At 44.7% G+C, this 12,660-nt stretch overlaps 1 long non-coding RNA gene across 1 annotated transcript in view; it reads left to right on the top strand.

The window, feature by feature from the left end:
- LOC127017403 (uncharacterized) overlaps nucleotides 1–10,051 on the top strand; it is a 30,940-nt gene extending 20,889 nt beyond the window's left edge. The window contains exons 2-4 of the long non-coding RNA XR_007766579.1: nucleotides 8,330–8,489; nucleotides 9,223–9,398; nucleotides 9,758–10,051. This is a non-coding gene — a long non-coding RNA (uncharacterized LOC127017403). The remainder of the gene's footprint in view (nucleotides 1–8,329; nucleotides 8,490–9,222; nucleotides 9,399–9,757) is intronic.
- Nucleotides 10,052–12,660: the final 2,609 nt, after the last annotated feature.

The raw sequence follows: 12,660 nt of genomic DNA, 5'->3' as shown, positions 1-12,660 counted from the left end.
TGGGTGGACGGTTTGCAGCCGTGGGGTCTCATGTGCCAGCCTGTGCCCGTCTCTTTGTTTCCCCACGCCTGTACCACCCCCGTGCTGCATCCCAGGTCCCCGCTTCCCGCTGCTTCTCTGCTGTTGTACCACAGCTGTGTGCCTCTATACTGCATCTTTGGTTTAGTTGTAAATATTTTGTTGTAAATAGAATAACTGCTTGTTACTGCTATCTATATAAAGTTATGGCTGTACTATACAGCGTAAAAGCAGATGACCCATGGATACCTGATCAACGAGTTTAGCTGTAACAGCAGGTTTTGCTAAGTAAAACAAATCTGCAGGCAGGTCAAGACAAGGTCAGGCAGAGCAGCCTAGCAGTGCATCCTTAGGCCTTTGCAGACTTGGTACTAAGCTTGTAGTGATGCTGCATCAAAGGGCTGCGTGGTTACAAACCTCGTGCCCTGAAGTGATGTGATGTGGCACGGCTGTCCTGTAGCTCTTCCAGGTCCTTGGGACCATTTCAGAGCAGCTCTGATCTGTTTGCAGAAAAGTAATTTCTCAGAGCTCTTTCATTCCCAGCACTTTGCTAAACCAAAACAATATATTCATAGGGTAAATATTGAATAACCAGGTCAATATACAGTATAAATAAATTATATCAAGATATTCCCACTTGTACAGAAGTGGGTCAGGCACAACAGAATTAGATTTGGCAGCCAGTCAGGCCGGTAAGGATACGGATGCACTAAGACAGGCCAAGGATGCGATGGAGTCTTTGCACATCTGTCACTAATACAGCTTCACATTTCCTTGGAGGTTAAAACAGTCAGACTGAGATGGGGGTGGATTCCGGCAGCGCAGCCTGTATGCCAGGGATTAGCCGAAGCCTCCCCTCTTGGTTTCTCTTTTAGAATGAGGCTCTGACCGTGTTGTCTCTATTTCACCATTTGAATATTTATCCTTATCTTTTGAGGTTTTGGGCAATTGTGAGTGAACTCCTCCTGTCCTGTGCCGGTCTGCATGCCTAGAGCTTCATCCCTTGCGCAGCACGGTTGCTGGGAGACTGTGCTTAGCTGTAGGAAGGTTAGGGACTCCCAGACATAACGAGAAAATGAAAGCAGGTTTCACTTTCCTTATAAAACAAGTTGTTGAATAAATAACTGTGCATGAAGTGGAACTCTCTTTGGAGACGGCTGGCCACAGCCTTGGGAGGGAATGCAATATGAAGAAAAGATGAGGCTGCTTTACAGTAGAAGGAGATGCTTGGGGGCAGGGAATCTTCCATTTAATGCAAATAATAATTGATAGCTTTGGTATGTGAATCACAGCAGCTGAAGGGATACTAGTGTGTCATGTAAAATCAAATTTTGCTAATTGGCTTGAGCACACTTTTCTGTGGACAGTCCTAATTCCCTGTGCAGGGCCTTCTGTAGTTCTGGCAAGGACAATGAGAGATTGCATTTGCCAGCCTGCGCTAATGGTCATCCAGTATACTGTGCGTTTTGTGCTCAGGTTATTTAGGTCAATGACCACGGCTAGATTTTAGATCAAAGACAAAGCAGAGACTAGTGTGAGGCAGAGGAATGGGTAATAACAGCAGTGAGGGAGAGACCCAAAGATGGTCACTGGAGTATGAATATGCCTGGAATCTGGAAGGTTCTGGAGGGATGTTTTTGCTGTATGTTGTCATGATTGTTTCGTGCCTAACTTCTCTTTTATATAGCTGTTTCCACACTGTCACCTCGCTGGTCTCTGGCTTAAGCTTGTCTAATGGCTGGTGTAAGACTCCCTCTGTGGTGAATGGGGAGGTGCCATTAATGTGAGATCATGGGGTGATCCTTCTAGCCCTTCCAAAACACCTCCCTTGTGGCAGAGTCACCCTTTGGAAGGGCTGATGGTGAGCCCTTAGGATGTGGGCACCGCCCTTAGGAGGATCTAACCCATGGGTTATGAAGGGAGCTCAAGTCAAAAAAAAAAAAACAAACAAAAAAAAACCCCTTGAGTTAGGTGCACAACACTCACCTAGCCTCAGCTGTAAAAAAAAAAAAAAAAAAAAAAAGTCTTGTTGACTTGCTTCTCAAAAATTCTTGCAGTGGTGCTCTGCATGTGCAACTCCTGCCTGGAAATGCAGGAATCCTACAATTTAATGTGCAAGCAATTGTTACTGTGTTCACCTGGGCTGGATGGAGTAATACCAGAAACTTGGTGATATTCTGCAAAAGGATTAGAAAACAACACTAGGGAAGAGGTTGGGAGCAGGATCCTTCCTGGTTTGGGTTTTATGGCCTCAAGATTTATAATAAACAGCTTGTTTTTATGCATTATTTTATTTTTATTTTATTTCTGAAGTTGGTTATGGCCAAGGGAAGGATTTCAGAATAGTAGCTAATGATGTCTCTTGGGCCAAGCTGATGCGTAGTGTAACTTCACTGCCTTTGATGGGATTACAGCGAACAATGCAGTTGCCTTCTCTGCTGCGGGAATGCAGTATTGCATAAATATGGGAGCAGGCTGAACAAAGGGAGCTTAGAAGATGTGTTAATGAACAGGAATTATAGCATTAGACAAAACTAAGGTTAGAGCTGCTGTAACTGAGAGTGCCGACACGTCTCGTGTCCATGCTAGACATGCAGATTGATCTGAGGCATAAAGCAACTGTTCACACTAAACAGTGTTGTTCATCACCCACTGATTTCACCCCAGCCAGCAGTCAACCTTTTTGCACAGTGATGCTGGGGAAGAGAGGGAAGCTGTGTTTTGCAAAGTTGTTTTGGTTTTTGTTTTCTCTTTCAACTAATTGCATACGGTGCTGCTACAGTTGGTTTATGGAAAATACTTTAGAAGAAAATTGCAGTAATGATAGAAAACCATTAGGAAATGGCTCTTGTAATAGCTTTCCATGGGAATTTACAGGTATATTTAAAGGCTGCTGAGTTCTGGGTAGTTAAAAAGCTTTCTGAGTGGGGAGCCTTGCAGTCATTAATTTAGTGGCTAGACTCTAGGCTGAGCCTGGAGTGATCCCATTTGTAATCCAAAAGTTTTAGTAGTGTTGGATACCTGTGTGAGAAACGTCCTTCAGTAGATGGTCAAGAAGGCAAGAGAGACAGGGTCTGCAGAAAATCAGTACTTTGGTGACAAAGCAGGAAAGAAAGGAGAAGATTGTGGGCGTGTTTGTTCTTGTCAAACACAGTAAAAGTTGACTTGGGGCTGGGAATATTTGATTCTGGGGCCATGGTTCAAAGGTGTGATAAACCTGGCTTTGTACTGCTTGATGTAGAGGACTTCAGCTGTGTTGGGGTTAAGCAGTGGCCCCATACAAATTCACTGCCACTTTGAATATTTTCAAACCTTTGACTTCGTGCCAACAAGCCACGTGCACAATCAGGGATTGCATCGCCTCTGTGCAGCCATTTTTGGAGCCAGCATGAAAGCATAAGCCTCACAAAAAAACCTACAGTTTTGTGCTCTGGCTAATTCTGCAGAATTGTGACCATATGTTCACACCTCAGACAAGTTGAGTTTGTCAATAGATGATCTAGGAAAAAAGCATGGTAGTCTCAATGGTCATGCGACCTCAGCCTGAGAATAACATAGTTCTGTTGACATATGGACAAGATAAGGGAGGAAAATAGTAAAAGAGGGTGTGCTATCACTTTTTTTTCCTCGCATCCCACCTTTTGCAAGCTACTTGTACTCCTACGAAGGCTAATATCATAGAATGATCACAGAATGGTTTGGGTTGGAAGGGACCTTAAAGATCACCTAGTTCCAACCCCCCTGCCATGGGCAGGGACACCTTCTACTAGACCAGGTTGCTCAGAGCCCCATCCAACCTGGCTTTGAACGCTTCCAGGGAGGGAGCATCCACAGCCTCTCTGGGCAACCTGTGCCAGTGCCTCACCACCCTCATCATAAAGAATTTTTTCCTCATACCTACTTGAAGTCTACCCTCTTTCAGTTTAAAACCATTACGTCTCATCCTATCACTACACTCCCTGATAGTCCCTCCCCATCTTTCCTGTAGATCCCCTTTAGGTACTGGAAGGCTGCTAGAAGGTCTCCTTGGAGCCGTCTTTTCTCCAGGCTGAACAGCCCCTATTCCCTCAGCCTTTCCTCATAGGAGAGGTGCTCCAGCCCCCTGAGCATCTTCGTGGCCCTCCTCTGGACTTGCTCCAACAGGTCCATGTCCTTCTTCTGTTGGGGGCCCCAGAGCTGAACGCAGGACTCCAGGTGGGGTCTCAGGAGAGCAGAGCAGAGGGGGAGAATCCCCTCCCTCGACCTGCTGGTCACGCTTCTTTTGATGCAGCCCAGGATATGGTTGGCTTTCTGGGCTGCGAGGGCACGTTGCTGACTCATGTCTAGTTTTTCATCCACTGGTACCCCTGAGTCCTTCTCAGGGCTGCTCTCAATCCACTCATCACCCAGCCTGCATCCATGTTTGGGATTGCCCTGGCCCAGGTGCGGGACCTTGCACTTGGCTGCTTTGAGCCTCATGATGTTTGCACAGGGCCCCCTCTCCAGCCTGTCGAGTTCCCTCTGGATGGTATCCCTCCCCTCTAGAGCATCAACCACACCACTCAGCTTAGTGTCATCCACAAACTTGCTAAGGGTGCGTTCAATCCCGCTGCCCATGTCCCTGACAAAGATGTTAAATAATACTGGTCCCAATACGGACCCCTGAGGGACACCACTTGTCAATGGTCTCCACCTGGACATCGAGCCATTGACTGCAACTCTGTATTCTCTCTATTCTGCCATTGCTATGCATCCCCTTCCAGTTCTGTTGGATTAACTTCACGTTATACCTGGAGGAATTGATCCCAACCTCTATGCTGCATGGCTGTTACATGTGGCTGAGTATTTGTATATCTGAAAGCTTGTCTACCTTCTCCAGCTATGCTAGTTGATCAAATTAAAGTTTTTTGTCTCTTGTAAGCACATGCAAAATTAATCAGTCACCTAGCTGGAAAACAAATTAGTGACCTGACAAAGTGACTGTGTCTGAAACTCTGTTTACATTTTGCAACTGATCTGGTTGGTCTAAAAAATGTATTATTTTTATTTATAAATTTGGGCTTTTCTATGTCTATAGGCTTTCATAGTTACAAGCATACAAACACATTTTACTATTACCGTAGAGAGGTCCCTCATCCTGTGCTGGTTCATTTTTCTGCTTGCCATGGTCAGGGTGGGTACGGACCTCACTACCATACTTCTGCCGGAGGACGGAGCAGCCTCATACGTTCCCTGCCATCCTCCTGTCCTCTTGCAATAAACCCAAGGAAGCCAAAGCTTTCACAGAGGTTCTATTGCTGAATTGAGAGCCTATAATGTACACCTATTTTAAGAAATTTTTTTAATTTTTTTTTATTTCTGTCATAACTTTCATCCAGGTACTGCAGAAACTATTACTTGCCAACTGAGCATGTTATAAGTTATATATACCAAGGTGAAAGTCATCTAGCATAATGCAAGTTAAGGTTAATTTCCTTGCTGTAGCTACTACAGCAAAGGAGATGATAGTAATTAGAACAGTCTTAAAAAAGCAATTTTAACTTGTAAGTGTTCTTTAATCAGCAGTAATGAGGTTAGGGAGGAAAAATACCCAACCCTCGCTATGTGTTCTGGCTAGTTCAGAGGGGGAAAAAATTGCTCCTTAACATGTTTGTCATTGCTGTAACACAGTGTTTGTGTCGGTGCAAAGGCAGAGAGTGAGACTGAGTCCTTGCTGCTCATTTGAACCGAGAAAGCATCTTGGTTCTGGAGGCTGTACTTCTGTCTGAGACACACAAACGGTGCAGGCTCTATATGCTGGGAAACAAGCTCCTGCCCTGGGAAACGCTGCTCAGGCACTATTGCAGAGAATAAGAGTGAAGGAAGCCCACGCGTGGCTCGCTTTCTGCGGAAGGGAAAGGGGAGACACCAGGAATGAGCAAGAACTTTGCAGCTCTTGGAGAGAAGGTCCCTTGAGAGAAAGCAGTTAGCTATGGTGGGCCTTGCAAGTGACTGCGAGACCTTCAGAAGGAAGCCTGGGAAGTGTGGAAGAAGGCTGGATCGAGACAGAACAGCAGCATTAATGGTGTTTATATTACATAGTCGTCTGTATTGGCTGATGGCATGCACTGCATACATACATAAGCTAGATTTCAGTAAGTCAAGGCTCTTAGAAGGGAGCTCGAGCTCAGCTAAGTCTGTGTTTTGGCGCAGATACCCAGGTGTCTGTGAGCAGCAAAGAACAACATTGGAGCTTCTGGAAGATGGCAAGGAGAGGAGCTTTGGCTCAGCTCACCCCGAGTTATGTGGAAAATCGTAATGTCCCAGAACTGTGAAGTCAGGGATGATCAGCTCTGCTGGGTTGGTCAGAGCTGCGGTACGGTAACTTCTGTGTCACGGGTGCTGTTGCAAACCAGGGATGAAGAACATCCCATGTTTGGGGTGTCATTAAAATACAAGTTGGTGCTTGAATGATGTCCAACTCTGAGTTAATTTCAAATGCTTGTGAAAATTAAGCCACTAAGAATGCTGAAAATGGAGGAAAAATGTTGCAGTGTTTTGGGGGACCAATTTTTTTTTTTAAGTGAGTGTAGTTTTTTGCTTAAACTTCCAAAATACATGTCCAGACTTTCAAAAGTTAGTGGCTTGGATGCTCCTGAATATCTAGTTCTAACTTCTCCTTGGATGACATAGGATGTCAGGTTTGTGTGTATTTTTTAACCTCCTTATGGGTAATTAAAGTGTTTTTACAAGCTTCAGTTATTTTGAATTCTTTGGGTACTGGAACACTCTTAAGTTTCAGCATGTTTCTCCCTGGGTTTGCTGGTCTGTTCCTTTGAATCACGTTCAAACTTCTCCTGCGTTCATGGGACTCGGTTTGACCTAAAAACTTTGTTCTTATGAAGTGGTACTGTTTTCTTTTTTTTTTTCTTTTTTCCAGCTATGTTTTGGGGTTGGATCTTTGGGTTTGTTGGTTTTTTCCCCAGTTTTATGTCTTTACACAAAAGAAAAAGTTTGCTATTTGGGATATGCATGTATTTAGCTCAGTTTTACTACTGTCCTCAATAGGATATTGAAATACAACATACAGTACTAAAATACTTGAAATCATTGTCATAATTTCATTTTTCTAACCTGACATAAGCACTAAAGTAAGGCTCCTTCTGTGATGAACTCAGCATCTTCATAAAATAACACGTGAAGACAAAGTACTGAGGGTTGGGTGAAATTTTGAGCTCAAATGTTCAGTCTGATATACTGAGGAGGATAAGGAACCACAAGACAGATGGTCTTATTCTTTTCTTGCCAAGTTCACCCAGCCATCAGGAGACACAGGATTAGGTGTCTTTTGCCAAAATAGCAGAGATTCTTTTTTAATATAAGCTTATGAAAAACTAAGGGTTTGGCACACTATCGTGTGGTGATTATGTATCTATTAATGAGGAAGAAAATGAAAAACAAGAGTGCTCCTGAGATCCTGTGAAACGCTTCGTGATGAAATATAAGCCAAAGCCAGCCCAGTCGTGGTAATAAAAACAATAAAAGATACGTGGAAATGAGGACAGTAAGAAGTTTGAATGAATTTAATTTTGCAAATCATTGTACTGTTAAGAAAAAAAAATGTAAATAAGAAATGAATGGCTGTATAGTAAGAGAACATAAGGGAAAATGAGAAAGGGAACTCAGAGGTTGGATGATAAACTCCTCCATATTAATGATGGCAACAAATGCCTAACTGTCTTTCAAAGCCTATGATGTGCCATTACAGCAATCAAGCGTGAACAATATTTAGCATCCAGCAACTGTTGTCAATTTTTCATATTCCTGGGTATTTCTGACAATCACTTTGCCAGAGGCAGGAAATTGTTCATTGGCAAACATCAATCAGAAAAGTGTAGTCGAAGCTGAACTATCGTGTTGGGGTTTGGAGGGCAGGGCGTGTTGACTGTGCTGCTAATGAGCCGTTTGTGATTACGGGGGACATGGGCTGAAGGCTGTTCCAGTCCTTGGACCCTGGTGACATTTGATGCAAGTTGACTCAACTAGGCTTTTGAAGGACGCAGCTCCTGTACCGTGCCACGCTTCCAGCGAAACATCCCACTTGGAATGGCGTTGCTGCTGTTACCAGTGGGCTCGGGGGTTGCTGTGGGAGCATGGGCAGATAGCATCCCAGGAGCTCAGAGCTAGAGCTGCGGCTGTGGTCTCAGGAGAAGGTCTTGGCTCATGCAGAAGTTACCTTTTCCTCAAATGGCTTGAGAGGAGTCGTATGTTCTTGGACATATGGATCAAAATGTTTGGACCCCAAGCAAGATTTAGGGGCAGGACCTTAAACTTGCTTTTGTATTTTTAACAGGAATGACTACTGGTGTTCTGTAGTTTGTGAAGCAAGACAACATGACAGTACACAACTCTTGAACCCCGTTTCGTCTGTTCTTCCTGAAGCGCCAGCTGCCATGACGCCTGGCACTACCTCCTGCCACTAATGGCTTCCTGAAGGGTTCATCCTTGACCATGTTAGTTTTACCTAGATGGCAAAACCCAGTCACACTTGGTATCATTCCTGGTGTCCTCCTCGCTTGGTCTAAGCTCTGCGGTCCTGCTGTCTGGTCTCATTGGAGCAAAGTAGTTAGTTAATGCCTTCCAAATGTAGAAACTGTCACTCTAACAGTATTTTACAAGCATTATATTTTCTTGTAAATGAAATGTGATTGGTTTGTTTTGAACTGGCCGCCTGGAAAATGCAGAGTGCTGCTTCTCCCCCAGTTGCTGCGCCTTGCCCCAGCTGGGACTGGGCAGTGTGTGCTGCTGTATGCAGCGTTGGAGACCGCACGCACCAGCTCATCTTGCCTGCAACGCTGCTTGTGTAGTCCCTGTGGTCAGCTGTGCTTTTCATGCCATAGCTGTTGCTTGCTGGAGCAACATAGAGTTGAACATCCCCAGAGAAACCTCCCCAGACTGTGGGAAGCAGGGCCAGTCTTAGCTGGGTTGGGATTCAGAAACAATTGTTATCTAGTTGTGATTTTCTAGACTTTATATCATCATCTTCCCTGGCTGCAGAGCCCTAATCTTGCTAGGCTCTCCCCAGCCATGGGCTGTTGGATGCCTCTCGCCATCCGTGCTGTCCATGTCTGGGTCTCTCTCGTACAACCTCCCTGGGCCGTGGAGGAGAGCTGTGATGCAGCGCTCGGATCCCGAGCGCACCGTGGGTTTCTTCAGTGGATGAAATTACTTCCTGTCCTTTCCCAGCTTCCTGCAGAGGGGTTGGGGTGTGCAGCAGCATGAGCTGGAGCAGGGGTCCCCGGTCCAAGCCCTATGCCAGCACAGGGCAAAGCATGGAGCCTCGCTGCCTGCTCGCAGCCCAGCTTCTCTGTGGGTCCAGCCCTTAACTGGCCTGCCTGCCTCAGTTTCCAGTTATAAACTAGGTAAACATCTCCTATATTTGCGTCTTGTTCCTGAATTTCCCCCTTTATGTATAAATCATATATCAACAGAGAAAGTTACTTAAAGATGGGTTAATGAGATGTGGCCCAGAATGTTCCAAAATGCAGCCTCCAAACCTATTGCTAATTAGGTACTGGAGCCGCTAACCTAATTTTAGCCAGTGACTGAATTTATTCCTGGCGGAATAAAATGTACTTTAAATCTCATTTAAAAGCCACTGAGATACTCTTGACAAATTAAAATATGAAATTAAAAATATATTTAGTTTGTTTCTGCATCATTAAAATAATCCTCAGTGCAGATGAATTAAGCCCCATGCCTTTGCATTTTTGTTTTGAAGGCTGTGTTTACTGCGGAAATTACGAGCTAAGCCCTGCCGCCCTCTCCACGTCGTGTAAAATCGACTGCTGTGCATTCACAGATGCTGCAGCTGCTTGGATGTGGTACATGGGAAGGCAAGACCAGAAAGAGTGGAGCCATCAGACAGACATAGGGGGGATAATATATTTTGATGAGAGAGGAGGATTTAAATGAATAGACAATAAAACAGGGCAGAAACAAGCAATGCAAAATGGCAATCTTAATGCTAACTAAGCTTGTAATAGAAGAAAGCTGTAAGTAAAAGGAAAATAAATATTCCTATCAACTATATGCTTGATTGGTTCTTCTTAGTAATAATTTACTTCTTGGCTAAAGTAACCTCCTTTGCATACATTAATATCCAGCATGGCACGGACAAAATAAATGATGTGATTTTTATCCGGAAAGCAGAGCTGTTTAAAATGGTTCTGTAAGGCAGAGCGGGTTGGCATCGTGTGCTGAAGTGCCGTAGCAACTGCAGCTAGATGGCACAGTCATCTCGCCGTGCGGAGATCGGCCGCGGACCCTGGTGCAGCGTGAGCCCAACTGGGCGTCTGGGGGGGCCGTGCCCCCGCCTGGCAGTCTGCCGGTAACCGAAGGTATCATTCCGCTTCTGCTAAAGCCGGTAGAAGTCGGAAGAGCTGTCAGCCTTCCTCGGGCTGGATGTTGGTGCTGCGTCCTTCTGGTCTTAACCATTATCAGGCTCTTGGCTTAAAATTACGTTTTGATAATTACGGCAATTTTGGAAATTGCAGGTTTAAAAATTATGGTAAGCAGAGCGTTTGTCTTGCATGATTGCAGGACTTGTACCTGCAAGAAAACAGGGGAAACTGTTGATAAATTGCTTTTGTTGTGGAAGGAAAGCCAAGACTGGCTGCCTGAACACTGGTGTTTTGCTTGGCAAGTTGCACTTACCGCAGGCGATGGGGCCTGGGCTGCGCCCTCCGGCTTCTGACCCTCGCCACGGCGGTGAGTGTGTCCCACCCTGATGCAGAGCTTGGCTCCTCCACCCCTCCTTGGAGACCAAGATCCCACCAGAGCTGGGCGATGGGAACTAGGCAGATGCTGGCATCGTTATTATTATAATGTCTATAGGGGAGAAATTGCATCTTTTTGTTAGAAGTGCTCAGGGGACGTGTGAAGCCTGAGGAGCCCCTTTTGCACGAGGTTGGTGGGGGGGGCCCGCAGGCAGAGCTGCACCCAATGCTGAGCAGAAAATAGCCTCTCCCAACACACTGTGTCTAGAAACCACTGAGAGGACACGTTTCTGCTCAACGAATTCTTATGGGAATTGAAGCAGACACTAGAGAGAGGTTTTTTCTTTTTTTTTTCTTTTTTTTTCTTCCCCCAACTGGATTTTGAAAAAGAAAAGAACCCAACCTCTGAATTCCTACAAAAAGCTAAGCTCTGAAAGCCTACCAAACGACTGCATATGCTTTTAACTTCCTGACATTTCGGCACTAGCGATGATAAGCCACAGTGCGCTCAGAGCGGATCTGTTTAATGCACCCTTATCATGAAAGGAAGAGCTGGCTGGGGAGGAGGAGGAGGCATCCGAAAGGTCAGATGGCATTGGGAGAGAGCAGGAGGCCAGGGTGGGGGGGAGAGAGGCCATTCTAGTAAAATATATTGGGGGGGGGGTTAAGAAAAAAAAATAGAGGTATCTGAGGTCAAAAGGTACTGCTGGATGGATCCTGTCTGCTTTTCTCTTGTTACCCACAGAAGAAAGGCATAGGTGGCAGATAAGTCTCAGCGATACAGCAATGGCAGTCTTTCACTGGAAGAAATTGATAAGAAGTTCTGCCAAGAACTATTTCTAAAATATTTTGCTTTCCCCCAGTACTGGATGAACAGCAAATTGGCTGTCCTGGTAAATAAGTGTTAAATAGAAACATAAAATATTGTTTCACATCTGCTTAAAGGAATTATATATAATCAGACAAGCTGACTGTAAGGTATGTTTCCTGTGAGTTGGGTTTCTTGGGAGGGGGATTATTTCTTAATTTAAAACTGACTTGGGGGGGAAAATCATAGTAGCAACACTTTTGTTCAAGGTCTCTACTAAAATTCAGCTTCATTTAATTTGTGGTAGAAAGATCTCCCATTAAAATCTCATAACTAATGTATATAAAAAATATCTTTGGAAGTTAGCACACCTGTGTAATAGAGCATGTTTCAATGCACACTTAGAAAAAAAAAACCCAACCACCAATTTATTTAGATATTTCTTTCCAGTGATATTAAGGCTTAGCTGAAATTGCATGCAGAGGAAACTGAAAAAGTTAGACTTTTGCATGTTTCACTATCTGGATTTTCCTGTAGATGTGCAAGGTAAATAAAAAGGAAAACTTGCAGCAAACGGAAGTGAGTATAAAATGTCAAAAGACTTCTCAGTGAAGTTTTGGAAGCACTTACTATTTTTTAGGCTTGTAAAGCTCTTTGAAAAGCTGCTGAGAGGTCTGTACATCAGAGCACAACAAAGACTGAATACGTCTACTCTGGCTCCATACAAATACAACTTGGCCTGCGGCCCGATGCCTTGGGAGAAAAGGGGACTCACTGGTGATGTGTGCTTATTTAAGGACAGGAATAAACCAGAGCTGCTCGAGGCAGAGGCTCCTCAGAGCAGGAAAAAACTGGCTGCTGAGGGACTCCTTTGCCTGAGTGTGACATTAGAGACCAGGGGCATTTTGCTGCTGATCTTAGAGGGTTTTTTCTTTTTTTTTTTCTCCTATCTGAGTGGACCAAATATCCAATGTGTCCAAGACAAGAGTTTATCTGACAGCCTGCTGTAGTGGCTGACGCGTCCCTGGGCAAAAGAAAGAGGAGGTGGAGGGGGAAGAGGATGGGTCTGAGGATATTTTGTGTTGGTGCTTAGGGCCT

This window comes from Gymnogyps californianus, chromosome 5 (genome assembly GCF_018139145.2).
Source record: "Gymnogyps californianus isolate 813 chromosome 5, ASM1813914v2, whole genome shotgun sequence".
NCBI classification, from domain to species: Eukaryota; Metazoa; Chordata; class Aves; order Accipitriformes; family Cathartidae; genus Gymnogyps; species Gymnogyps californianus.
Note: the sequence above shows the minus strand (reverse complement) of the source record. Positions and strands in the feature narration are given on the sequence as shown.